The sequence below is a fragment of the Anomaloglossus baeobatrachus genome, chromosome 1, assembly GCF_048569485.1.
Source record: "Anomaloglossus baeobatrachus isolate aAnoBae1 chromosome 1, aAnoBae1.hap1, whole genome shotgun sequence".
Classification (NCBI taxonomy): domain Eukaryota; kingdom Metazoa; phylum Chordata; class Amphibia; order Anura; family Aromobatidae; genus Anomaloglossus; species Anomaloglossus baeobatrachus.
In genome coordinates this window covers 823525201-823551214 of record NC_134353.1, presented here as the reverse complement: position 1 = coordinate 823551214, position 26014 = coordinate 823525201, and the positions used below count along the sequence as shown (strand labels likewise).

At 42.9% G+C, this 26014-nt stretch overlaps 1 long non-coding RNA gene across 11 annotated transcripts in view; it reads right to left on the bottom strand.

Moving 5' to 3' along the window:
* LOC142253425 (uncharacterized) overlaps positions 1-26014 on the bottom strand; it is a 106931-nt gene that overhangs the window by 14602 nt on the left and 66315 nt on the right. For 10 of the 11 annotated variants that reach the window (XR_012726735.1, XR_012726729.1, XR_012726752.1 and 7 more), the window contains 3 exons: positions 25309-25363; positions 24711-24871; positions 11865-11929 (listed from right to left, as the gene is read on the bottom strand). This is a non-coding gene — a long non-coding RNA (uncharacterized LOC142253425). The remainder of the gene's footprint in view (positions 1-11864; positions 11930-24710; positions 24872-25308; positions 25364-26014) is intronic. The other variant, XR_012726746.1, reaches the window with a different exon arrangement.

Here is a 26014-nt window from a genome sequence, read left to right as displayed (position 1 = left end):
GTTTGTGGAGCGCTGTGTGTCTGTAGCATTGTGTGTGTGTGTTGCGCGGTTTGTGTGGGTGTGGGGTGTGTGTGTGTGTTTTGGGGGGAGGTATGTTTTGTGCAATGTGTGTGTTGTGCGGTATGTGCGTATATTTATGTATGCCGCGGTGTTTGTGTCTTGGGTGTTGTGTGTGTGCAGCGTTGTCTGTGTGTGTGGGTGTCTGTGTAGGGCGGTGTTTGTGGTTTCCAGTGTGTGGTGTGTTGTGCAGTGCGCGTGTGTGTGTGTGTGTGTTGGGGGGAGGTGTGCACCTCCCATCGCGCTCCATCCCCCATGCTGCACACTCCCCATCGTGCTCCATCCCCTATGCTGCGCATTCCCCATCGTGCTCCATCTCCCATGCTGCGCACTCCCCATTGTGCTCCATCCCCCATGCTGCGCATTCCCCATCGTGCTCCATCTGCCATGCTGCGCACTTTCCATCGTGCTCCATCCCCCATGCTGCGCACTCCCAAACGTGCTCCATCCCCCATGCTGCCCACTCCCCATCGTGCTCCATCCCCCATGCTGCGCACTCCCCATCGTGCTCCATCCCCCATGCTGCGCAATCCCAAACGTACTCCATCCCCCATGCTGCGCACTCCCCATCGTGCTCCATACCCCATGCTGCGCACTCCCCATCGTGCTCCATCCCCCATGCTGCGCACTCCCCATCGTGCTGTATCCCCCAAGCTGCGCACTCCCAAACGTGCTCCATCCCCCAAGCTGTGCACTCCCAAACGTGCTCCATCCCCCATGCTGCGCACCCCCCATCGTGCTCCATCCCCCATGCTGCGCACCCCCCATCGTGCTCCATCCCCCATGCTGCGCACTCCCAAACGTGCTCCATCCCCCATGCTGCGCACTCCCCATCGTGCTCCATCCCCCATGCTGCGCACCCCCCCATCGTGCTCCATCCCCCATGCTGCACCAGCATCAGCCTCTCTGCCCCCAGCATCAGCCTCTCTGCCCCCAGCATCAGCCTCTCTGCCCCCAGCATCAGCCTCTCTCTTCCCAGCATCAGCCTCTCCTCTCTGTCCCCAGCATCAGCCTCTCTGTCCCCATCATCAGCCTCTCTCCTCCCAGCATCAGCCTCTCTCCTCCCAGCATCAGCCTCTCTCCTCCCAGAATCAGCCTCTCCTCTCTGTCCCCAGCATCAGCCTCTCTGTCCCCATCATCAGCCTCCCTCCTCCCAGCCTCCCCCAGCATCAGCCTCCCCCTCCCAGCCTCCCCCAGCATCAGCCTCCCCCTCCCAGCCTCCCCTAGCATCAGCCTCCGCCTCCCAGCCTCCCCCAGCATCAGCCTCCGCCTCCCAGCCTCCCCCAGCATCAGCCTCTCTCCTCCCAGCCTCCCCCAGCATCAGCCTCTCTCCTCCCAGCCTCCCCCAGCATCAGCCTCTCTCCTCCCAGCCTCCCCCAGCATCAGCATCCCCCTCCCAGCCTTCCCCAGGATCAGCCTCTCTCCTCCCAGCCTCCTTCCTAACAGCCTCCCCCAGCATCAGACTCCCCCTCCCAGCCTCCTCCAGCCTCAGCCTCCCCCAGCATCAGCCTCTCTCCTCCCAGCCTCCCCCAGCATCAGCCTTCCCCAGGATCAGCCTCTCTCCTCCCAGCCTCCTCCAGCACGCTGTGCTCCTCTGCTGACACTCACAGATCCGATCGCATACACACACACACACACACCCGATCGCATACACTCACACACACCCGATCGCATACACACACACACTGACGATATCGCACATACGCGCTCACACTCAAAACATCCGGAGATACCACATGCTTCTGGCCATGTGATCCTCCGGCAGGTCCTGGAAGCTCACTGCACAGTATCGCCGCCGAGAAGCAAGCGATATCCCAGGATGTTGTGAGTGTGTGGATGCGATGTGATGTGTGTGTGAGGTGTCTGTGAGGTGTGTGTGAGAGTGAGTGTGATCTGATGTGTGTGTGTGTGTGTGTGTGTTGTTATGTGTGTGCGTGTGTGTATGTTCCGCCGTTGCAGGACCTTGATGCGCTGGTAACTATGCTACCATGGTTACCAGCGTATCCCGTCCCCCGCTCGCACGAGAGCCCACACCAGCATACGGCGGCAACCCCAGCAATGCGAGGGTATGTGTCGGCTGAGTTGGCGGTGTACGCTGATGTGGGCTCCCGGGGGTACAGTACTCACCTGGGAGTCGTGGCTCCGTGTCGCTTCGGGGAATGCGTGCGGGGGTCGGGGCCAGAGCGAGCGTGCATTGCGTGAGGGGGGCGGGGCGTGGCCGAGTTGCCAATACGTGCAGGGTGGCGGGGCGAGAGGCCAATCCGAGTGGGGGGCGGAGCCTGGGCGAGCGGCCGGCCAATCCGTGTGGGGGCAGAGCCTGGGCGAGCCCAGCGGCCAATCCACTTTGTGTCACCGTAAGGACACAATTTTGGAGCAAGACAGACAGACAGACAGACAGAATAAGGCAATTATATATATAGATTATTATTATTTATTATTATAGCGCCATTTATTCCATGGCGCTTTACAAGTGAAAGGGTATACGTACAACAATCATTAACAGTACATAACAGACTGGTACAGGAGGAGAGAGGACCATGCCCGCGAGGGCTCACAGTCTACAGGGAATGGGTGATGGTACGATAGGTGAGGACAGAGCTGGTTGCGCAGTGGTCTACTGGACTGAGGGCTATTGTAGGTTGTAGGCTTGTTATATATATATATATATATATATATATATATATATATACACTCACAAACACTATCATACACACTCATATGCACACACACTATCATATACACAGACACTCACCCTATACATATATATACACACACACACTTATATTCACACATACTATCATATACATGTACACACTCATATACAGTACATATATATATATATATATATATATATATACATACACTATCATATACACACTCATATACACACATATATATATACACACACGCATATACACACTATCATATACATATAGACACTCTCATATACATACACTCATATACATATATACACACTATCATATGCACAGACACTCACAAAAAATGTTTTATATTTCTACTTTTGCTTTATATAATCTTTTTTTATATATATATTTTGCAAATGATAACATGAGAGCAAAAAGAAAAAGACAGAAAGCTCTGTGCTGTTTGCGGTAGACTCCGCAGTGTTTACCGTCATGTCATTCACAGCACAGGTCTTCGCTGCCATGCTGTTTAAGTAAAATTTATCAATTCTATTGGTTCCTGCTGCTAAGTGTGCTTGACTGTGCTCTCCTGCTGAGTGACAAAGCAAATGCTTCAGCACTAGATCAGCCAGTGATCAGCACAGCTGATAGGGAAGTGATAAGGCAGTTAGTTGATTACTGTTGTACTGAGGATCATTATGGTTATCTGCAAGCTACAACACTTTTCACCTTCACTTGCACAGCTGCTCCAAGTGCTTCTCTTAACTTGCCACTGAACCTGAAAAGACAGCTTTGGAGCCAAGGGCTCTGATGGATGAGATTATGCTCTCATCATCATTTAAAGAAAAAACCTTTGATTGTCAGAGGGAAGAAGGATTAAAAAAGAGAATTTCATGACATACTTCAGAGCTAAAGCCTTGATTTCTACAAAACTACAAAAACGTAAGTAGTGGTTGCCAGACTTATTGTATACAGTCAAGGCCAAAAGTGTTGGCACCCTTGCAATTGTTCAAAAAAATTAAGGGTTTTTTTTTCCCAGAACATTACTGCAATTACACATGTTTTGTTAAACATATGTGTATTTCCATTGTGTGTATTGGAATAACAGGAAAAAAACAAAACAGAGAAAAAGGCAAATTGGACATCATTTCACACAAAACACCAAAAATAGTCTGAACAAAATTGTTGGTATCTTTCCAAAATTATGGGTAAACAACTTTCTCTCAAGCATGTGATGCTCATTCACACTCACCTGCAGCAGGTAACAGGTAAGGGCAATATGAAAATCACACTTGAAATCGAACAAAAAGGGGAGACGTTGAATCAATGTTTGCATTGTGTGGCTGCGTGTATCTAGCAAAGAGTCCGGATCCAAATTCCTATTGTTCACCTGTGGAGACATCTGAAAATTGCTGTTGGGAGAAAGAGCCCTTTAAGTATGAGAGACCTGAAGCAGTTTGCAAAAGAAGAGTGGTCCAAAATGCCAGTTGAGGGTATAAGAAGCTTGTTGATTGTTATAGGAAGTGATTGATTGCAGTTATTTATTCCAAAGGGTGTGCAATCAAATATTCGTTTGGGGGTGCAAACTATTTTGTCCGGCCTAATTTGGAGCTTTGTATGAAATTATGCTCAATTTGCCTTTTATTGTGTTTTTTTTTTTTGTTGGTCCAAGACACACAAAGAAAGAAAACATTTTTATAACAAAACGTGTAATTGTAATTATTTTTTACGAGAAATACATAATTTTCTGGAAAAATGTCAAGGGTGCCAATACTTTCAGCCATGATTGTATATTGTTATATAATTAGTAAAGATCTAATAGCAATAAAAATATTATCAAAAAAGCTTTTTTTTAGTATTTGAAAAAAGTCTCACATGCAGTCATAAGACGATGTGCCTAATGGTTATCGCCTGCTTATGTGATCACCCTGGATACCAAAAATGTCCTTATTTCTCCTTTCATAAAGGGGGTCTCCTGCTCCAAATTCTTCAGCAACAGACAGATAAGGGAGCAGCTTAACAAATGTAGAACTTGTGTCATATGCTAATGTCTGCAGGAAATGAAATAGTTTATCAGCCGAGGAACAGAAGCTTTTGTGCCCGATGCATACTTCTTTCAACCTAATATTAATTTTCAATGTTGGTAAAGTTGTCACAAAATCATTTTAGCAAAAGATTGCAATGTCTGAACAGCAGTGATGTTGTAGAAGGAACAGCAAACAAAGGACTGCATTTAATGGATTCCGTGATGTACTTTTAGCAAGAAAAAATCTTGCATAAAAGCTCAAAGCACAGGATCCTCCTAGCCTCTTGAAATACACGTCTCTTCCACTGCTGCTTGCTATGATCTGAGAAAGATGGAAAGAAAAGCAAAAGAGTAGAATGAGCTGGACATCACAGCGCCACGTGCTGGCAGCAATGTGGTACAACACTGTAAGAGTAAGGCTTCATTAAGCCTATAAGAAAAATGGACCATATTTCATCTGCCTGCAGTATCCAATTTTTAGCCATTTTTGATCTTCATTTTTGTTTTTACCATCCTTTTTTCCTCTTCTGCTGAAAAAAATAAAAACAGCACTCATGGGATCACAGACAGCATCTGAGTACCAACTGTTTTCTCAGTGACTCATTCAATTGAATGGGCATGTTTCATCCACAAATTGGATCAAAAACAAATATGTTTCCATTCTTTTTATGGATTATTGCAGGGAAAGACATATCATTAATGCAACTGTAGGGGGGTTTAGGGTTAGGTCCACCCCTGCATTCATGTCCGGCACACTGAAGGTCTGTATACCCATTGTAAAATGTAAATGCCTTGTGTAGATTCGCCACCAGATGGCATTGTAGCAGCACGGTTGTCCTGGCACCTGGGTGGGCAGGAGGACAGGGATATAAGGGAGAGACAATAGGGAGGGGATAGGAGAAGCCTTGGGAAGATGTACGAGTAATAACCCCACCATCAAGATTCTGATCCTATGGGTCACCTCTGTGGCTGTGACACACGGGATCCGGTCTTCATTGATCAACTGCGTACCCAAGTAGAAGGGTTTAGGCCTACGGTAAGGGGTCTGGCGTCCGTTTCATCTGGCTACTGATACTCAACGAATTCCTCACTCACTGAAGGTCAGTGCACCCTCAAGCTGTAGGGTATGGCTGGATGGCCTGGGCACAGACGGGAAAGCCCTGTCGGTTGCGGTCCTTCTTACATGTTAGCGTCCCCTGTGGGTGGGGTGAAGTGGCTTAACGGACTTTATGACCCAGTCCGTGCTAGTGTGAAGTGTAGTGATGGAAGGAGAGGCCTAGAGGTGACAGAAAGTACACAAGTGCCAGAGATACGGACTGCTGCTAAATTATGTATGAGGAAAAGATGTAAGGAACCCCTTTGGGAAGAGTACCAGTACCGGCGAAGCACGGACCGAGGTTATGTGGAAGAAAACGGAAAATAAAGTTGTCTTGTTCTGAGAAAAGAAACTTTGACTTGACTTTATTTCCTGAGAATGGGAATGTAGTGTCGTCTGAAACTGTTACTGAGTCCTCCTGTGTGTGGTACGGCAATGGGGAGGAGAGCGGTTAATGACAGGCTGTGCTGTGACCTGTCATCCCCTGCTACCACGACTACGACCACTGCCTGCCCTGTGCCCACCACCACACAACTTTTGCAGCCACATAGGGGCCCAAGAGGTTGGGGGAACCAGGTGAAATTGGGAATTTTGATGACTTATTGGACTGAAAAGGGCCCATATACTGTTCTTGCACAGGGACCCTTTTCTGTCTGTGTCCGCCAGTGGATTTTTGGTTTGCAAAAATAAGATGTTAATAATGCCAATAGACAATATCAAGGCATGTGTGTTATTTCTTAAAAACAGGCATAGGTCATGTAAGCCAAAAGCAATGTGTCAATACGACCTAAGTGAAGGCTTCACTGCATGGCAAAGAATTATTTGAGAATCTGAAAAAAAAGAATTGCTGCTCTACATAAAAATGGCCTGAGCTATGAAAATATTTCCAACAACCTGAAACTGAGGTGCAGCATGGTGGCTAAGACAATACAGTGGTTTAACAAGATAGATCCCACTCAGAACAGGCCTCACCATGCTCAACCAAAGAAGTTGAATACAAGTGCTCAGAATCATATCCAAAAGTTGTATTTTCAAAATAGACGTATGAGCGCTGTCAGCATTGCTTCAGAGGTTAAAGGGGTGGGGGGGTCAGCCTGTCAGTGCTCAGACCATATGCCACATACTGCATTAAATTGGTCTGCAAGGCTGTAGTCCCAGAAGGAACCTTTTCTAAAGATGATGCACATGAAATCCTGCAAACAGTTTGCTGAAGACAAGCAGAATAAGGTCATGGATTACTGGAACTATGTCCTGTAGTCTGATGAGAAAAAGCTAAACGTATGTGATTCAGATGGTATCAAGTGTGTGTGAGCAACCAGGTGAGGCGTGTAAAGACAAGTGTGTCTTGCCTACAACCAAGAATACTGGTGGGAGTGTCATGGTTTGGGGCTGTATTAGTGTTGTCGGCTGTGGGGAGCTACAGTTCATTGGGGGAACCATCAATGCCATAATGTACTGTGACATATTGAAGCAAATCATGATCTCCTGTCTTAGGAAACTGCGCAGCAGGTCAGTGTTTTAACATAATGACCCTCAAACATCCTTCCAAGATGACCAATGCCTTGGTAGAGAAACTGAGGGTTAAGGTGCTAGACCTAAATAAATCCTATTAGGCATGTGTCGGGTATCCTCAAACATGAGGTGGAGGAGCACAAGGTCTCTAACCAGAGACACCATTTCTACATATCTTGGCATTAAAAACGCAGCCGCAAAACATGCATTCAGCAAAATCATCTTTTTTGCCACATTTTTTATGTGTTTTTTTTCCTGCATTTTTCAATTTTAAGTCAATGGGTGAAATGAGAGAAAAAACGCTGCAAAAAAGCTGAAAGATTTGACATCCTGCAGATTATTTTTCTGCACCAAATCTGCAAGGAGGAAATACCCAATATGTGCACTGCACTTCAGAATTCTCAACTTTGCTGGCATCAGGATTTGTGCTTGCAGTTTTATAACAAATCTGCACTTAAAAAAAACACATTTAAAAAATCACAATAAAAATTCAAAGTGTGCACATATCCTAACCCTTTCACAAGCTTAGACTATAAGGGAAGTTTTCATGAAATCTTTTTTTCCCATTTTCTAATCCATGGATAGTGACGTGCAGTGGTGTACTGCTAATAACAGCAGACCGCAGGACCACTATGGAGCCCGTGACTTGGGAGAGCCAGGCGTCAGTGTTGGGGCCCTCACTCAGCATCACTCTTTCAAATGTATCTGCATCCTAGATGCAAAGCAATCCTGGAAGAGGGAACCGTCAGCCTCCTCCTAAATCATTCTTGTTGTGTATCTGAGCTTTAGCGCAGCAGGTGTGATGACATCACTACATTGCGCCCACTGTTTATAGCTTTAGAAAACACTCTGAAGAAACCAGAGAAGAGAGGTGAAAAGTTTGGGGGGTTTTTTTGGAGGGGGGGATTAAATATATGAGTACATTGCTCTTATTGGAGTGATCATACTGTGCGGGGGCCATTATACTGTTTGGTGGGCTGTGAGAAAGGCCATGATACTGTATGAAGGGCTATGTGGGAGCCATCATATTGTGTCAATGGCTGTGGGGGGCCTCATACTATCGACTGTGTCAGGGTCATCATACCGTGTTGGCGTCATTGTGGGGGCATCATATTTTGCATGTGCAGGGTACTGTGGAGGAATTCACTGCATTTGGGGGGCACTTATGTTAGTATCATATTTTATGGGTGCCATGAAAGGGGTATGTTAGTGTGTGATAATACTAAGGAGCTTCAATAGGAGCAAAATTATTTTGTAAGAGCTGCAAAACTGTGATTATGCTCTTCTGTGCTCCGTCAAATATTTTAACTTTTTTTGCGGTGAGAGGGTCCATTTAGAACTTCTACTATGGGGTCCCATGATTTGTATGTACACCATTGGTCATGGGAACCATATAATCTAAAATATTTCAAAGTCATAGTCCATGTCCTGTGTGCCAAGAACTTGCTATTAAACATCTATGTCACTGATTCATCAATGCCGGTGATTTTCATGCTGGTTTTGATGAGAGGACAGAGTTGAGGCAGATGCTACTGATTCATTAAGGTGAGCATTAGACAAGTGGCCTGCTCCAGCATGAGCCGCACCATAAATGTTATTCTAGTCAGAAACTGGAGTAAGATTTCTGGCATAAGAAACGTTACAGCTGGCAATGAATTAAACGGACAGTGTCATCACTTCCCATGAAACCCTCATCCCACCCCAGCTAAGCCCATTTTGACAAGGGAGAAACTGTCATGAAAATCTCAAAAGTTGCAAAACTTGTGTGCAATTCCAAGTTGTGCAAAAATTTTGCCACTTTCCTAAGCGCTTTACACCAGTTTTCTCGCAAAAAAAGTTGGATGAATCAGGCCTGCATCTTTGTTTTCAATTCAGTTGGAATAAACATGTGGTAGGTCAACAGCTTGTCATCAATTATGTCAAAAGCCTCCAAAGAGTTTTATCCTCATCAAACCTAAAAAAGACTTAATGGGAATCTGTAAGCAGGTTTTTGATATGCAAGCTGAGGACAGCATGCTGTAAGGGTTAAAAAAACAAAGAGCAACTGTTCTCTTATCTACAGTGGGTACGGAAAGTATTCAGACCCCTATAAATATTTCACTCTTTGTTTCAGTGCAGCCATTTGGTAAATTCAAAAGAGTTTTTTTTTCTCATTAATGTACACTCTTCACCCATATTGACAGAAATGTAGACATTTTTGCAAATTTATTAAACAAGAAAAACTGAAATGTCACATGGTCATAAGTATTCAGATCCTTTGCTCAGACACTTATATTTAAGTCACATGCTGTCCATTTCCTTGTGATCCTCCTTGAGATGGTTCTACTCCTTCATTAGAGTCCAGCTGTGTTAAATTAAACTGATAGAACTTGATTTGGAAAGGCACATATCTGTCTATATAAGACCTCACAGCTCACAGTGCAGGTGAGACCAAATTAGAATCATGAGGGCAAAGGAACTGACCTTGGAGCTCAGAGACAGAATTGTGGCAAGTCACAGATCTGGTCATGGTTACAAAAGAATTTCTGCAGTACTAGAGGTTATTAAGAGCACAATGGCCTCCATAATCCTTAAATGGAAGAAGTTTGGGACCACCAAAATTCTTCCTAGACCTGGCCGTCCAGCCAAACTGAGCGATCATGGGAGAAGAGCCTTGGGGAGAGAGGTAAAGAAGAACCCTAAGATCACTGTCGCTGAGCTTCAGAGATGCAGTAGGGAGATGGGAGAAAGTTCCACAAAGTCAACTATCACTGCAGCCCTCCACCAGTCGGGCTTTTATGGTAGTGTGGCCTGACGGAAGCCCCTCCTCAGTGTATGACATATGAAAGCCCGCATAGCGTCTGCAAAAAAAACACATGAAGGACCCCCAGACTATGAGAAATAAGATTCTGTGTTCTGATTAGACGAAGATAGAACGTTTTGGTGATAATTCTAAGTGGTATGTGTGGAGAAAGCCAGGCACTGCTCATCACCTGCCCAATACAATCCCAACAGTGAAACATGGTGGTGGCAGTATCATGCTATGGGGGTGTTTTTTAGCTGCAGGGACAGGACGACTGGTTGCAATTGAAGGAAACATGAATGCGGTTAAGTACAGAGATACCCTGAAAGAAAACCTCTTACAGAGTGCTCTGGACCTCAGACTTGGCCAACGGTTCACCTCCCAACAAGACAATGACCCTAAGCACACAGCTAAAAAAAAAAAAAAAAAAAGGAGTGGCTTCATAACAACTCTGTGACCATTCTTGACTGGCCCAGCCAGAGCCTTGATCTAAACCCAAATGAGCATCTCTGGAGAGACCTGAAAATGGCTGACCACCAATGTTCACATCCAACCTGACGAAACTGGAGAGGATCTGGAAGGAATAATGGCAGAGGATCCCCAAATCCAGGTGTGAAAACCTGTTGCATCATTCCCAAGAAGACTCATGGCTGTACTAGCTCAAAAGGGTGCTTTTATTCAATACTGACCAAAGGGTCTGAATGGGATTTTTAAGGTTTTTTTTGTTTAATAAATTTGCAAAAAATTCTACATTTACAGTATGTTCTTTTTCTGTCAAGATGGGGTGCAGAGTGTACATTATTGAGAAAAAAATTAACTTTTTTGAACTTACCAAATGGCTGCAATGAAACAAAGAGTGAAAAATGTAAAGGGTTCTGAATACTTTCCGTACCCACTGTATGTGTTAGCTATTGAATACTTAAACTAATGGTTTTATTACCCTGTGATTAACATAGCAGGACTAGAAAAGCACATGCAGAGGAGTCCAACATATCCCCTGCTTTGATTGATTCCTCTTAGTTAATGCACAATCTCTATGGAGAGCCTGGTGTGGGCAGGACAGCTTTCCCAGCTCATCTACATGCTTAAAACTCAATTCTTTGATTATGTGAGAATGGCTGCACCCAGTAATCTAAGTGATACACCATTGGATTCAGAATATCTTTGACTATATTATGTTGCTGTCAGATAGAATAGCAAAAATATGCTGACATATTCCTTTTAAACAATCATGATCTATTCTAATATTTAGAGGGACCCCTTCTCCTTCCATGATCATCCAGCACTGCCCTACATAAAATTTGTGTTTAGTTTATTAGCAAATTAGGCTTGTAAAAACACTACTGGGTCTATTAGTACACTTGCAGTTCTCAGCTTCTCTTCACTTTTCCCTGAAAGCACTACCACCACTTTTTGATTGAAAGTAGATACTGCTGCATGATGTCATCTCTGATCTGTACTGTTAATCAAGTAGTATAAGCAGCACCATTTTGGAAACGTGGAGAGGAGCTGAGGACTGCAAGTGTACTGATACGCCCACCAGTGCACTTGCAAGACTAATTTGAATTTCTAGCACTGTAGTTACAAATAACAACAGACTAGGCATGCCTGGAGGTTAGTTACTCTGCCCTATTCTACAGTACCTCAGGTTTCCTAGGCACTCTCTTCTTGACAGGTGTGATTAAGAAAACTGCCACAAATAATACACACACACAGTACTATCATAAAATGTAAAATGTAATATACCTGTCTACCCAAGTGAGATCTTCACATTTAGGACCTCATCAATAAAGATGTTGGATTTCTTGTACCTGTAATATAATAAAAAATAAATAGAATGTGATACAAATACAAGTGAAAACAAAAAAAAACAAATCAGTATGTTAAACATGCAATATAAGTGTGATTCATACAGTACTGTGTTGCTACAGATATCTAAATATATCATATCCTTTCATACTTACAATGCAATGTAGCTGCAATACGCAACATGAAAAAGATTTGCAGGCTAGATATGACAAGGAGTGGTGCCACATCTCCACACAGATGTTTAGAAGCAATAAAATACCAAAGAGGGAGGTTTCTCTAAGTGGTTTTTGGTGTCTTTCATTCACTTGAACAATTGGATAGCTCAGTCTCCAGGTGGCATCTCAAACTGTTGGACAGAGATATGGCCGCATTTGTAGCACACAATTTACTATATGAAACCTTTGCTCCTGGGCATAATTCCATTTTATAATGTTACATTATATAGCATGGCATAATGATTTTAATTCAAAGTGACGAAAATAACAAATATTATAGGAATGAAAAAATTGAAGTAAATGGTGATAAAATATCCTCTATATAAAATATGTGTACAGTTGTGAGCTGTTTTTGGATGTGGTGAAATTTTCTAATCAGGGTTAATCACATTAAACAAGTATCACATTAAATATACAATCTAATATATAAAGTTTAGTGTATGTACGGTATGTGTGTATGTCCGCTAAAGGAATCCGCACTTTCGATTTTACAAATCACAACATTTTTTACAGCCACCTCATTTGACTCAGGGAACGTCATAGCCTATATTTTGAGGGGAAATTTTAACCCAGCGCTTTACAGTTATTCTAAAAAGAAAAAAAAAAAAAACGCTTACTTAGTATTTGGGTGTGTGAGGTAATATATTGGCTGTTTTGTCAGTTAATCTGGATATTTATCAGGTGGCCTATAGCAACCAATCACATCTCTGATTCTATTTTGCTACAGGTGATTAATAGGAGCTCTGATTGGTTGCTATCGGATAGAAGGACATTCTTAAGACAGCCTATGTGTCAGTTAATATGAGTTCGGTGGTGAGAGGGGGAGTGTGGGAGAGGGAGAGAGGGGAAGAGGGAGAGAGGGTGGAAGAGAGACAAAGAGAAAGAGGGCAGGAGAGTGGGAAAGAGAGAGGGACAGTGGGAGAGAGCGGGAGAAAGGGAAAGTGGGATAGAGAGAGCAAGAGAGAGGGGGAGTGGGAGAGAGAGAGCGAGAGAGAGGGAAAGTGGTATAGTGGCAGACTGGGAAAGCGGGAGAGTGGCAGAGTGAAAGACTGGGAGAGTGGAAGACAGGGTGATAGGGAGAGTGGGAGAGAGAGCGAGAGAGAGGTAGAGTGGCAGACTGGGAAAGTGGGGGAGAGAAAACAAGAGAGAGAGGAAGTGTGGTAGAGTGGCAGATTGGGATAGTGGGAGAGTGAGACTTAGTTACTATCCCAGGCAACGCTGGGTACTACAGCTAGTACTAATAGATTTACCAGGTGTGGAAAAAATGCTTCAGAGTAAGAACACTTTTTAAAAACAGAAGTGTTAATAGATTATATTTATCAATTAACAAACAATGCAAAGTAAGGTTGAGTTCACATGTCCTGTAACCATACGTTAGAACGGATCCTGCAAATATCAGTTGTCAAAATGATTTCTGCCTGATCCATTTTTTTAACATTGGAGTTTATGGACAACAGATCCGTAAACAGATTGCTATTTATCTTCCATTTGTAACGGATTCTGTAAGAAAAAAACAGATCCATTACAAATGCAAGAATAACAGATGACTAAATAGCAATCCATTAAAAGATCCATTCTCCATAGACTGCAATGTTAAAAATGGACAAAAGTTGTGGTTGTAAAACTTTTTACCAACAGATCTCTGCAGGATCTATTCTAACAGATGGTTATAGGACATGTGAACTTAACTATTAATTAGCCTAAATTAACAAAAAATAAATCTAATCAATTTTTGGTATGACCCAACTTTTCTTTCAAAACAGCATCAGTTCTTCTAAGTACACTTGTACACTGTTTTTAAAGGAACTTGGCAGAGAATTTGTTCCAAAGATCTTGGAGACCCAACCACAAATCTTCTGTGGATGTTGGCTTGCCCAAATTCTTCTCTCTCTTTATGTAATCCCAGAAAGACTTAATGATATTGAGATCAGTGCTCTGTAAGGGCCAATATAATCATTTCCAGGACACTTTGTTCTTATTTACACAGATGATTGCTCCTAATGATATTAGCTATATGTTTGGGGTTGTTCTCCTACTGAAGAATAAATTTGGAGCCAATTTGAAGTCTCCCTGATGATATTGCTTGGTGGAAAAGTATTAGCCTGTATTTCTCAGCATTAAGAACACCATTAATCCTGACCAAATCCCAAACTCCATTTGCTGAAATGCAGCCACAAATTTGCAAGCAACCTCCACCAAGCTTTACTGTTGCCTTCAGACACTTATTGAACAACACTCCAGCATTTCAACAAAATAAAATCCTTCTGTTGCAGCCATATATTTCCCAGTTTAACTCATCAGTTCAGAGCTCCATCTTCTATTTTTTTGCACCTCAGTTTTTCTATTTTCGTGCAACGGAAGGATTTTTGGCCATAATTCTTCCATGAAGACCACTTTTGGCCAGACTTCTTTGAACAGTAGATGGTTGTAACTAAGTAGCACTTGTTCCTGCCTGCTCTGAGCTGATGACACTGCTGGACATCTTTAAGTTTCAAAGGAAAATCAGCCTAATGAATTTTTCATTTGCTGCACTAAACTTCATTGGCTGATCATTGCATCTACAGTCTTCCAAGTTGCCCTGTCTGCTTTGAAATTTTTGCTGATACAGTGTATCTATCTTATGTAGTATTGCGGTGTTCATTTTTGTCATTGTATATGACCTCTGACATTAAAGAAAAACAAAGAGTCCTGGATGAAATGATAAAGGTCCCCACACTGCCCTGATCTCAATCTCCTCAAGTCTGTCTTGGATTATAAGAAGAGACAAAAGGATTTGCACAAGCCTACAGCTACTTAAGATCTGCGGTTATTTCTATAAGATTGTTGGCAAATTATCCCTGCTGAGATCCTTCAACAACTGTGTGCAAGTGTACCTAGAAGAAATGACACTGTTTTCAAGGCAAAGGATAATCAAACCAAATACTTATTTGATTTAGAGTTTTCTTTAGATTATTTACTTTGCATATTGACAAAAATATTGTATGAAAACTTCTACTTTTGAAGAAATCTTATTTTGACCCATTTTTTCCATACCAGCCCTTATAGAGTACTGTAAATACACCACTTGTATAAGTGCACTTACATACCTTGGCATGCTATTATTGAGGTTATTATGGTTAGCTGAGGAATGTTTTGCCATGCTGAATGCACTGGGTTCACAAATCATCCAAAATTCGCTTCTAGCAGCTCCTTATGCAATTCCTGATCAAATACATGATGTGCTCAATGGGAGATGCTGCAGGCAAGAGATGGTAGCAGATATATGCCACACAGGCTGCTCACAGTATCATAAGCAACATGCGGCCTGGTGTTGTCTTTTTGAAAAATTTCTCCTGGGACCCATTGGAGAAATGGTCATACTACCGATTCCATGATTGATTGATTCATGATAATTAAATAATTCTAATTTGTAAAGTACTATGTTGGCACTATAGAAATAAAATTATTTCTTTATTATTATTTATTACCATTATTCTATATTGCAAGCGAAATTTGACGTCACATATCAAGCCTAAGGAGTCGAGTAGTGTCTACACAAATGATGAAGAGGTGTTTTTTACAAAATTGGGTTACAAGCCAGGTGTACAACTACAGATGTTCCATTGACCTCATGCCACTGCTCTCATAAGCTATCATGGAGCAGAGCAGGCTGGAGTTAAGGTCTCTCTCTTCAGTAATAAGTTTCGCTTTTGTTTTGGATGCAATAATAGCTGGAGATTGGTCTAGAAACCATGTGAGGAAAGCCACAAAGAGGCCTTCACGAGGAAATATCACACTGGTCCTACACTCAGGATTATGGTGTCGGTTGGAATACTGTATGGTAGCCAGACTACTCTATTCTTCATTCCAGGTACACTAATAGTTCAGCGTTACATAGATTTGGTTGCGGAATCAGTGGTACAGCTATTTCTACAAAGTATCTCAGGAGCTGCGTTTCAATGCGACAACACTAAGGTAATGTTGCTTGTGCTACCATGAACAACCTCTGCCCAAATGTTAGAGATGCAACCTGAAGTCCATGCAATCTGGTTGCTGAAGTGAAAGTAAGTCACCAAATGCCACCCCTGGAAACCTCTCTGTTTAGGTACGTCTTCTTTCATCACTTTTAAACATTTTTCAAGAGATGTGTCCGCAGTCATTGCTATAGCTAACCTAAAGATCTAGATCAGAGATCCCAACCTTTCTAACTTTGAAAGCCACATTCAGCTCTGAAAGATGGTCACGAGCCACATCCAGCCACTGCCAAGTAGTGACACCCAGAATCCCCATTACTGGTATAATGACAGCCAAAGATTTCCCACAGAAATCATATCAAGGCAGTATATCAAGATCCAGGGATGCTTACCTTACCCACATTTAGATCTGCTCTTCTGTGCTGGGCTACTCAAAAAAGTCACCATCTGGCGACCTTCTTTTCATAGCTGTTTGCTAGACCTGGTGCTTATGCACCAAGCTATAAGACACTCACAAGCAAAACATCATGGGCTCGCAAGCCCCATATGGCTTCTGAGCCACAGGTTGGGGACCCTTGATCTAGGTATAGTATGAGGAAAAAAATATTTATTTCTCATAAAAGATTAAATACAAATTGCGTACGTAATATTTGTCATTTAAATGCTTAATTAATCAGTCACAACTCCCTACATTTTCATCAAAATCAGTAATGGGACCCACAAATAAACTGTAAAGGAAATAGGACGCAGAGGTCATGCATACAGATTGCTTGTAATGTGTAGCCAGTGGCTCTATTAGCTGTAAAATAACTAAAGAAAACCAGAATCATTTTTCAGACTGGTGGGAATGTGTCTGACAGTAAATCATTTGTTAACTTAAGAAATATTTAACTGCGCTACTTCTTACAAACACCTCCTAAGCTCTGATACAATACAATCAAATACAGTCCAGCAACCAATCAATGCAAAAGAAAAAAAAAGTAGAAAAGAAAAAAAGAAATAAAAGTAGAAGGGAGAAAAAAAAATGATTATACAACGCAGGACACCAGGAATGTGTTTATTTTAACACACAGATGCACAATGAGTCATTTCCTTTCTGAAAACGCTTTAATCATTTTACTGACATTCGCAAAATGAAACCTATAAAGCAGTAAGTGCTGTATTATACACAAGTGATTTCTGTCAGCAGCACGTCTTAGGAGCAGAGGAAAGACTAAATACTACATTTTGTCTTTTAAATACATTGTATATTACTCTTACAGGTACACGTACATCTATGTGGATGGGGAGTAGGCATGATGAAGGATTTTGGAAGATTACTTTTACTGTAAAAGAGTAATGACCCTCTATTAAATGAAAATAGCCTGTGTGCTTCATACAACAGGAAAGATGTTATCGATGAGTTTTACATAAGATAAATTTGTTACGGCATGCAATAATAAAAGAAGTGCAAATGTGCTTTTAGCAAAAAAATAAAATTACCCTTTTCTTTCATTTTTCCTTTATTTCCAGCGTTTATTGCAGTTGTGTACCAAAATGCTAATGTGCCACAGTTCTGTATTGGAAGATCACTGAAAATTGTAGCACACAGTTTTGGAGTCCTAGATTCAAATCCAAAATATACAGGCAACATTTGTAGAGTTGTTTGGATTTCAATCCTCACTCCAAAGAAAAATTGAAGTTTAATTGAATTCATATCTAATTAATAAAAAAAAGTTGAAAAAAAACTGATATTCCTCAGTAACGGCTAACTGAAAATTTGGTAATAAATAGCAAGCTTTCGAGACTTCTCAGGTCTCTTCATCAGGCATGGTATAACACAAAATCTAAAGAGTCACATATGTATAAATATGTGACTCTTTAGATTTTGTGTTATACTGAGCCTGATGAAGAGACCTGAGAAGTATGGAAAGCTTGATATTATTACCGTCTTTTCAGTTAGCCATTTAAAGGTATGAACCACTGAGGACTCTCAGTTCTTTTAAACATTTTTTTTTATCTACTAGTCAAAATGGTAGAAACATATCCTTTACCTGTATCTAATTGATATCAGCTTGTGTCTGTCATAAGGAAATTAGAATGTGAGACTTGTTAAGAACTGGTATTGATGTAGATGATGATCTCCAGGTAATACTATGTGGTGCAACATAATTTGTAGGCCATCACTTGCCAGGCACACATTGACCACATGGCACATAGATTATTGGATAATTCAAACTTTTTCCTCAATCATTAGTATAGACAAGTCGACCCATGGAAGTTTGGTTTGGCGGGTTCAGCCGGACTTTAGATAAACTTTGGTTTGGGATGCAAACTTGACCTGAATCTCATTGGAAGTCACTTCAGATCAATTCCGGGGGAGAGGTTTTTCCATTTTTTATATTTTTTTTTTGGTGCACACTACATCTGATCACGCTGTTGTTACCTCCAGTGCGAGAAGATCAAACACTACAAGTGACTCGCACTGGTCTGAGCACCAAGCGTACCTGAACACAGTGATGCTTGCGCAAGTGGTTTGCATATGTAAAGCAGCTGAACTCTGAACCCAAATTCGTGTTTTTTTGTGCAGTCTATGTTCAGTACAAACACCGATCACCGAACCTCGGATTCAATTCAATTGATCCGAGATTTTTTCAACATGTCCTTGTCATGGGTCGTCAACACCATAAGACTTTAGTGGCATATTTCTGCCTCTACTCAACTATAAATTATACAAATGTAAAGTCAAAAGCAGTAGTATGCCCCCTAAGCTTGCAGAATGTTACAATCAGGTCCAGAAACATGAAGTTAAAATTCTTTGTCATAAAACTGAAGATGGATTTTAAAGTAATATAATTTTACTAATAGATTGGAGCACACATGATTGTAATTTGAAGAATAAGCTACACATTAGGATAAGATCGCAATGCTCAATGTCAAGTGACAGGTGCTGCTGCAACACATATGGCCATTGGATTGATGGAAATATTGTTGAAGATTTTCACTAGCCTTCATAAAGCTCTGACCTCAACCACATCAAAAATAAAATTAGTTTCGAGGAGATACATTATCTGCAATGTTCTAGCTTAACATAATCATAATGTATTGTATTATATATGATTATTCATTATCTATTTTGTTATTAAAATCTAATATAAAGCAGGTAAAAAAAAATAAATAAAATTAATGTCTAAGGTGGAATGAATTATTTACAGATATATTTATATAGACATAAATGGCCAAAGAAGGTCCAGAAAAGATTGCTGGATTAGTCATAGCAGCCTGTTTAGATTTACAGATTATTGTTGCAATTTTATTGTCACAGGTTATGTTCAATAAAAATCATATATTGCTACTTTTTTAGCAAAAAAAAATGATGTAAATACTTTTATGCATGAAAAAGTCAGGTATCACTTCTAGACTACTTTAGTTTTTGGGGGGCATAAAATTATTGTAACATGTGAGAAGCTATGTTCAAAGAGAGCCTGTTATGTGAAAAATTGCTATTAACATGCAAATATGGGGTTAATCTACAGGTTAATAGCATGCTGAACCTGCCCAGCACGCGTACTTAGAGCCCCGCTCCCAGAAGGAAATCAACTTTATTCTCCGAGAAATGTTCGGCTTCCAGTCATAGGGGTGGTGCTGGCACAGGTTCAATCACCACTTAGTGTATAGTGAGTAGTGGCTGTAAGCTCGCCCCCACCACTGACTGACAGCAGACTCAGCAATAAATACAGCTGTCAGTCAGTGCGGGAGGTGTGATTACAACAACTGCTCACTATACACTGAGCATTTACTGAAACTGCACTGGCCGAACTCTATGACTGAAAGCCAAATGCTGCCGGGAGGAATAACGTTCATTTCCTCCTGGCAGCAGGGCTCTAAGTATGGGTGCAGGGCAGGTTCAGAATGCTATTAACCAATTATCTGCAAGTTAATAGCATTTTGTCACATCACAGGTTCCCTTTACAGAGTTTGTCTCCAGATCTGCATCATAAGGAGCACCTTTCTTCTGACTTTCGGCTTCTTGATTGCCAAGGCCGATGTGCTCCTGCTTGAACAACGTTGTTGAGTATTGGCCTGGACTATGCTCTCTCCGATACTGCAAGCACAGACACTGAAGTTGGCCGGGATAGGGAGCTAACAGTGCACTCCAATGATCCCAGCCTTTTTCAGCCAAGCTCTATTGGAAACAGCTTTGCAAAACCTGTAAATGTGTAGACACTGCTATTAGACTGAGGTGGTGGCTGGTAATGCAGACAGCAAGCACTAAACTATAGAATTAAAAATCCTTTATTCTTGAGAATGAAGAGGATTTTTAATAACAAGTATATTGCAAAATTTGCTTGTTTTTATCCATAAAAGTTGCAATTATAAAAATGGCCTTTAGGCTACTCCTACTTCTTTGCTCTTATCTCATTGCTAACTTAACCTGGAGAAGTTAATTACAATGGATCTGTTATGAAGGACTTGTTAGTATTGATAGGTCTGTACATGTTGAAAAGTGCACACCTAGGAATCAGTAATACCAGCTCTAGCTCAAGAAATCTCTAACTCCTTTTCTAAGCATCCTCCTCACTCAAGAACCCATCTTGTATGTAACTACAGACATTTGTACAATCAGTAATGACTTTGCTACACGTGAAGTAAAAACTAAATGAACTCGGAGTGGACATCAGAATAATGATCCTATTCTAAGGGGTACTTTGCACAGTGCGACATCACTACTGCGATATCATCGGGGTCAAATCGAAAGTGACGCACATCCGGCGCCGGTAACGACGTTGCAACGTATAAAGCCTAGAGACACCGATAAACGATCGCAAAATCGTCGAAAATCGGTGATCTGTGTAGTGTCAGTCATTTCTATAATTTTGCTGCAGTGACACGTACGATGTTGTTCCTTTTTCCTGCGGCAGCACACATCGCTGTGTATGAAGCCGCAGGAGCGAGGAACATCTCCTTACCTGCCTCCACCGGCAAACGCCACACGACTCGCCCCCTTAGGAAGGAAGCGGGTCGCCAGCCAGAGCGACGTCGCAGGGCAGGTAAGTGCGTGTGAAGCTGCCGTAGCGATAATGTTCGCTACGGCAGCTATCACAAGATATCGCATGTGTGACGGCAGTGGGGACTATCGCGCTCGGCATCGCTATCATCGGCTAGCGATGTCGCAGCGTGCAAAGTACCCCTTACGCTGCGCCTGACAATTCAACTCTCTTTACACACTGCTCTTTCAAATAGTTCTACATAAGTAGGCTGTCTTAAATCCGAGAGCAGGTTTTCATCATGGCCGTCTTCAGTGAAAGTATTATCCTGTGCAATGTATTCAAGTTACATAGTTATGCAGTTGTGGAAGAGGTTTAGCTTGTATTATATGAGGACCTTGGAAATGTTTAACATGGACTATGTGTTTTGCATAATCAAATGTAAGTTTGTGATGTTAGGGACAAAAGCTCTGAAATGTATTGAACTCTGTACTTAAAAAAACAAGAATTGAAACATGCTCAGTGTATCTATTAAAATGTACACTTTGCTAATATGTAAATGTGGGACTTAAACAGGAATTCCCACCTCATAATGTGATGGGATATAGAAATTATTGTAAATCACTATAATACTGAATGCTATGATCAGCAGGAGTCTGACCTCTGGGACCCCCACTGAAATCCAGGGGATTATCCACTTTAGGCTGTGTGAACATGTTGCATTTTTATTGTGTTTTTGATGCATTTTTGAGTGCATATTTATCACAAAACCTAAAGGGAATCTTGATGCCAGCAAGTCAATGAGAATCCTTAAAAATGTAGTTCACACATTGAGTATTTTCTCCTAGCAGATTAGATGCAGAAATAAATCTGTATTATATCTATTCTACCTGCGTCTTTGTTGCAGATTTCCCTCATTCTATTGAATGGGAAAAATCTGCATCAAAAAGGCATGGCAAAAATGTATAGAAAACAGCAAAAATACATGTTTTTGCTGCCAAGAGATGCAGAAATGGTGCAGAAATTTCTGCACCAAATCCTAATATGTTTGCACATACCGTTGCTGTTTTTTTTCTGTGTCTGTTGACACTTCCAGCCCTGCAGGAACCTGGACACAGCCCCATTCATGTGGAGTTCACCTACATGATAGTTGATTTGGATGGTACTGGAAAGGGAAAGAGTTTGAAGAGTCCACTGCATTCATTCATTATTGGTGGAAGTTCCAGAGATCAGATCTGAACAGAGATGCACCGGAGGCACGGCGGGGATGCAGCTGCCAGGAGGCAGAGCAGGCCATGTCACAGCGGGGTCCCTCATCACTGAAGGTGCCGGTCGTAGCCGACACGGAGGGACTCTGGCTGGGTCCGTCCCCTGCACACACTGAACCGGAGCAAACAGAAAGTGCTCCCGGCTGGGAGCGGCGGCAACGGCAGCTGCGCAGAGAGATCAATGCCCGAGAGGGGTGTAGAGCGGATGTGCATGCCCGCATGAATATGGAAGAAGATCACCCGCAGCGAGCTACCATCGGGGTCCACAGCGGTGCACCATGTGAAGGTGGCACTAGAGCCCCGCGATGGAGAATGGGCTGTTGAGCCGCAAAAGGCAGCGGTCCACTGCTGCAAATTGTCCCCGTTGGGACCACCAGTGTGTTTTAAAGTTCTGAAATTTATGAAAAAATGAAAAATGATTACCGAAGGTTAACCTGATTGTCTGCAACCGTGATTTGAAACCGGCCGTTGCCGGCATTGTTGTCCCCGTGGGGACCGCTTAAAAAGTTGCATAGGGAACTCTCTATGAACAGGCCCGAGAACTTGCAGGGCAACCACAAACATTAGTGGCTTGTAAATAAAAATGTTTGTTGCAGCTACCGTTACCGCCTCCGGAGAGGCAGGTTGGAGGGAGGGCCCGCAGTGGAGCAGGCTGGGGCCCAGCCACCACAGGAACCGGTGGCTACCCTCTGGAGGGGAAGGACAGATCCCGCTCGGGTAACTTGGTGCAGGACTGGGGTCAAGGGGTGCTGCCTGGGTTTTAGGGGCAGCCGCAACCGTTTAAAACCGTTTGTAACGTTTAAGCAAAGCACCTCCCGATGTGGGATGAAGTTATTTTACTTGTATGTCATGTTTTTATATCTTTTCAGAAAAATAAAACCGGTGTTGGACGGGCAGCCCGCGGACGGTCTGAATTTTGTTAAGGGGGAATGTGACGCCCTGGGCAAGCCAGGGGTCACAGGTCATGACACCACCACACCCTACACCCCAGATAGGTACACCAAAGCTACACAAAAATCCTTGTTGCCTTCCTCCAGGGGCTGATGTCCACACCAGGGGGTGGGCCAGGCGGTTGGCTCCACCCACCAAGGAGTACACAACCCTGGAGGTGGGAAAAACCAGTTCAGTTCAGTTTAGGGAGAGAGATGAGTTAAGAGTGAAGTGGTAGAGGAGCAAGAGAGAGGAGTTAAGGTGGAAGAGAAAGTGACAGTTTGGAAAGCCTGAAGTTGGTCCGGGTGTGTGCCCCGGACTGAGAACAGCAAGGTTAGCAGACGGCGGTGACTGTCTGCAGGAGAGGCTGCTTGGAGGTTGCCGAAAGGACCGTGGATGGGTGGTGGCTCGGCGGTACCGGAGCGGTATACGAAGAGAAGCCAGCACCATTGGCAGGGGCCTTTCGGATCCCGGCAAGGCTAGGAGTCGCCGTGAATTTGCCAAATCCGTCAGTGAAGGGGACCTCTGGGTCTCCCAACAACCAAGTCCCGATTGAAGGCAACAGTCCAACCGTTAGAGAGAGACACCGCCACCACCAAGGCACCAGTTTCTCAGGGCCAGTGCCTGCGGGCAAGAAGGGGCTTCTCCGGCCCATATCCAAGCCGGGGAGCGGGTTACCGGTGGGAACCCATCGCTACCAACATAGACTTAGGTGCAGGAAAAGGGACCATCACCGTCAACTACTGGGGAAAAGCAACAGCAGCCGTCCGTGGGAACCGTCTTTCCAGCCGTGTGTTTGACCGAGAACTGTGTCCCTGTCTCAGGCTGAGTGAGTACCACAGTGCCGTGAGGCACAGCGCTGCCCCCGCGTCCCTGCACCCTACCAAGTCCTGCACCGGCCCCGCCGTCCCTCATCCCCCAACTCATCACTGGGCCCGGGACAACTACCCCCTACCCACGGAGGGGAGAACCAACAACTTTGCTGCTCCCTGTCACCGCTCCCGGGATACCCATACAGAGCAGCGGTGGTGTCCACTCAATCACCACAACCGTGGGTGGCGTCACGGACAATAAACAATCCCAAAAACCAATCCCCTTTTCACTCACGGGCAAGGAGCGCCGCTCGAGTCCCCGGGATCCGGCCCATCGCTCGAGCCACCGACAGCAGCCGGACCCGAGCAGTGGGAGAGCGCAGCGTCCCCTCCTCCGCCCGCGACAATGGCACAGCCCAGCAATATGCCATTAGTTTATGAATAGTGGGTGTTTATCTTCTGTGTTCTCCACTGATCGTGGGATCCATTTTTTCCCTACACAGAGGCACCTCATCTACCTGCGTATACAAGGAACTCCTGACAGCCCATTCAATTGAAATGGTTCAGTGAGTCTTTAGAAATACACAGAACACACATAATTTGTAAATGTGAGAGTTAAAGCCATATTCACAACTTACAATGAGATGGCGTTTCACTAAGATTGTATTGTACTGTTGGTTAGCACCATTTTGCATGGGTCTACTCCATTTACTCTGATTTCCTCCAACCCTCTAAAGACTGATCGATAATGTAGATTTTCAGCCCCATTGGGGACAGTGATGGTGATGTCTGTAAAACACTGTGGAAATTAATGTGATTATATAAGTGAGTAATGTAAATACTACACATTAGGATATAATGTCCCTTTGCGCAAAATAAGCACCTATTAATCGCAAACATGTTTTCAACATAAGTATTATCTTGTAATACTAAGCATTTCAGCAACTAAACGTCTCCAGAATATTGCGTATAATCTGAGTATCTAAAGGGGGTTGTGTGCCTCCTACAGCTAAAGACAAACAAATGGTGAATCTACTGAATATTACACATTTCCGAAGATTGTAAGTCAATTATCAAATCACACCAATATATTGTCATTTGTATTATAAATTGTAACAAAATGCATGTAAGAACAGTAGATAGATAGATAGATAGATAGATAGATAGAGAGATAGATAGATAGATAATTAACTATATGTAGCTTGCTTAATTGAAAAGTCTTAAGTTTTTAGTTACCTTGTGGTAGGATCCCATGATTCTCAAACTCCATTTACCAGATCTTAGGGAATTACTGCAGAAATGAGCATAATAATGTGGGTGTTACATCAGAATCATGTATTGAGCAAAATATATGCTAGTAAAAATATCATTGTCATATTGCACAGCTAAATCAACCTGAATAAGGGCATATTTTATGGAACAGGGAAGTTCCCAAGGCTGTCCCCAATTGGCACTACCAGCAAAAAAACATTGGCTGTTTAAAGCCCCTGAGACGAAGAGAAGGGAACTCAGTCGGAAGAAATTCATATCCCCAATGGTCGTCCTTCCTGTTCACAGAATCCAAAGGGAACAATTCAAGTAATAAGTGGGAGGGAATTGCTGATAATGTAAATCCCTAGGCCTGAATTTCCATGATGTGATTTTTCTAAGCTGTAATATTCGATTTTTTTCTAAAGAATGAAATTGCTTAACATATATATTATAGATTATCAGCTGCTTTCATACAACAATTCTTTGGTTGGTAATTACTTTTATTGTTCTAGCAAACCTCAAGCAATAAACATAAACATTGTCCTCCCCATACATCAAAAGTGAGGATCAGTTATGATGGGATTGGGCAGGGGCGTACTGCTTATGGCAGCTGCTATGGGCAACGTGAGTCAGGAGGCCCAATGTCAGTGTCTCCCACCCAGCATTGCACATTCTGCAGTATTGGCCCACT